The 3,233-nt window shown below is 32.0% G+C and overlaps 1 protein-coding gene across 2 annotated transcripts in view; it reads right to left on the reverse strand.

The window, feature by feature from the left end:
* The window catches only part of LOC108733300, a 6,459-nt gene extending 5,166 nt beyond the window's left edge, over nt 1-1,293 (reverse strand). For both annotated transcript variants that reach the window (XM_018464398.1, XM_018464397.1), the window contains exon 1: nt 1,171-1,293. The gene's annotated coding sequence lies outside the window, so the exon portion shown is untranslated. The remainder of the gene's footprint in view (nt 1-1,170) is intronic.
* Between the last annotated feature and the right edge of the window lie 1,940 nt (nt 1,294-3,233).

Below are 3,233 nucleotides of genomic sequence, written 5' to 3' on the forward strand. Positions count from 1 at the left end.
AAAAATAATAAAAAGACTGAATAAAGCCGACTGTTCATAACACATCCGCAAACACCCGACATGAATGGTGTTCAGTGGCCTCTTTGTGGATGTTTATTAATGAGCCGAATTTTTTGTAGGCGTACATAACTGTTATTGTAAGAGGAATAAGAAAAGTGATAGTTTTCACTGCTTAAAATTAATAATTTGAGAGATTCTGCAATATTCAGGTCACATACTCTATTTCAGGCCATCATGTGTATAAGGTGCATCAACCTGACGACCAAGAAGTAAACCAAGACTTCGGCAAACTTAACCTTGATTCATTCGCCGTGAAATGTGTCTAATAACTGTAAGTTGTCCAAATAACTAGCGCTAACAAATACGGACGATACAAAAAAAGAAATGAAAAGAAACACGTTCACCTGTTAATGATAAGATGAATAGGTACATGTAAAAGTACCTACCGAAATAAAAATTGAAAAACAAAATGTATTGAAAATATTTGAAAAATTTTTAGTATTATCGAGTTATTTTTATGATTTTAAAAGCGAAAAGTAAGGTGGATGCAATAAAAGATTATAACTGCTATTTCGTATCGTGGTAGTAATGGTAGGCCATTAGCAGGTTTTACAATTTCAGGATAAAATACTATAATATCTCGACCTGCACATAATGGCTTTAAGAGCTGCAAGTGTATTTCCTTAATTAGCTGCAGTGAATATCCAAAACTTAACAAACATATTTCTGAAGTTTCTACTTTTGTTTAAACTTAATATTGTTACCGACTATATTAGTATCATCAGTAATTCAAGGATAACTACGCAACAATCGATTCTCTCAAAGGATAAATGAGGTGATTTAAATTCTGCACAGCTTTATTTATCTATTTTCGTTGTTTATTTTTTGCTATTTCAATTATTGTTTAATCAGAAGTTGAGTTTTGTAGCTCTTGAATTTAGATTCAAAACACTAATAACTAGTGAACAAGTAAAACTGTAATAAGCAGTATAACAGTTGTTTAAAAATTAAATATTGCCTTTAACTTGAAGTAACTTTAAGTTTTGCTCAAAAGAAATTTGAAGTATCCTTAATCAACTTTAGTGTTCCTTTTTTCTTAACACTGCAAATAATTCTACTATCTATATGCTTGGTACCATTAAAAAAATGTAAAGTGAAATTGTGACCAACCTGTACGATTGTTGTGTGGATTGTTCACTGTTAAAGCACTATCTGGTTAAGAACTGCACCGTATTGAAGTATCACAAGAATACTTAAGAAATACCTTGAACTTGGGTTTATATACGATGACCCACTTACCTGCCGAATACCATTACATCCACTACGTTTTAACGAACCAGAAGCAGAACTCTTCAAAACTGACCATACGGTCAATTCGCAATGATAATGCGAAGAAAGATGTTAGTTATTTACTAAATATTATTAGTTTCCCCAACATATGCAGATGAAGTGAATTGATATTGAGATGTATTCTGTAGATTCAAGTACGATTTTATGGCAGTTTTTTTTTTTTGGTTGACGACCTGTTTATGTTTAATTAGTATAAAAAAATATCTGAAGCTTTCGAAGCTAATAAGTAATAAAGGAGTGTGGGTAGTTATTTATGAATTTAGAAGCAGCACAAATTAATAGAGAACGCAAAAGTTCTCTCATCAATAGTTTTCACTTTTCCTAAATCTTAAGAACATTAACAACTTTTAAATTTAATTACAATTGCTGGGTTAACAGGTGTTGTATTGAAGAAAGATTTTTCCTAAAATAGTTTTCATTTTTGCAGAGGTTGAATTTTTTTAATATGCCAAAATAGGGGTTTCATTAATTATATGAAGTTTCAACTAATACTGACCCCAAACGAAAATGTTCGATACAAGCTTTACCACCACTTTTTCACCCCCTTAGAGATCGAATTTCGAAGTATTCTTCATAAGGAAACTTCTGTGCAAAATTTCATCTATTTAGGTGCTAGGTCCAAGGGTTTATCCTGGATGTTGATGAGTCAGAGAATAAGGACTTTTCCTTTCATATTTAAGAAAATTTTTTTTGAAAAAGTTTTTAGTACTCCAGTTGTTTCCATTTGTTGTTATACAGTTAACCTAATAATGTTTTTGTGACATATTGAAAAATATAATTGTCATTATTGATAAACAATTATCCTGATCCTGATCCTGATCACCTCATATATGTGACGTCCTTCTATTAATGTCTCTAAAGTCCTTCCGAAATTGATTCAGCCGTTTCAAGGATTAGACTTCTACAATCGCTTTTATCTGACACTATGGTAGTCATAATTAAAAATTGTAATTCTCTTACTAATTTTTAGCTTTTCTGTGTAAATTTTTACAATATAGAGAAGACTTATGAATTTTTACATTTTGTTAATGAAATAGTATACCTATTATTTGACCTAAAACAAAATGTCGTTCCAATTTTTCGCGCGTTACAGTTTATATTTCTAATTTTTCATAGATCAGTTTATCAAACAGTTAAAATGGTAACAACGTGTCCAAAACAAGTGTAGAGTTGCTTTTTGATCGAATGGGGCCACGGATGTGTAAATGAGTTGTAATGCGCTTACAGTTAGCGTTTCGTTCGTTCCGTTATGTCACGGAAACTGTTATAGCTCTTCTGCCTTGGTTTATGGACTCTACTGTAGAAGTTGTACTGTGGTAGAGACGTACGACTAAACTAAGACGATATGGAAGAATGGAGAAAATAATTTTTATTGCGCGCTGTATTCCGCACTTAAACTTATTGAACCACCTTCAGGTACAATAATTACGTGCTTCCTATGCATACTCGATTAGTTCAAGTAGGTATTTTACGCTGTAAACTGTAGGTAATTTCAATGTACAAACCAAAAACTACCAATTTGCTACGTTCTTTGGTACTTATGTGAATTTTGCTGAACAGTGTTTATAAAATCTTCTTATCACTATCACTACACAGCATAAGACACAGTCGCTTTCCCGCTGTCTGTCCCTATGTATGCTTAAATGTTTAAAAGTACGCAACGGATTTTGATGCGTTTTTTTTTTTTATGCATAATATAGTAGAGAAACACTGATAATTTTAGAGGTTTCTAATGTGATGTCGTAATAAACACATTTTTTGCGCTTACATTGCAAACGCTGGCTGAACCCTACGAGATAGATCAAAAAAATGTACTACAATATTGTACATCTTAAAAGGGTCTACAAAAAAGTCCGCGATGGTATATGTCTATCTCTTAGGGA

Source organism: Agrilus planipennis, unplaced genomic scaffold (assembly GCF_000699045.2).
Source record: "Agrilus planipennis isolate EAB-ADULT unplaced genomic scaffold, Apla_2.0 scaffold12, whole genome shotgun sequence".
Classification (NCBI taxonomy): Eukaryota; Metazoa; Arthropoda; class Insecta; order Coleoptera; family Buprestidae; genus Agrilus; species Agrilus planipennis.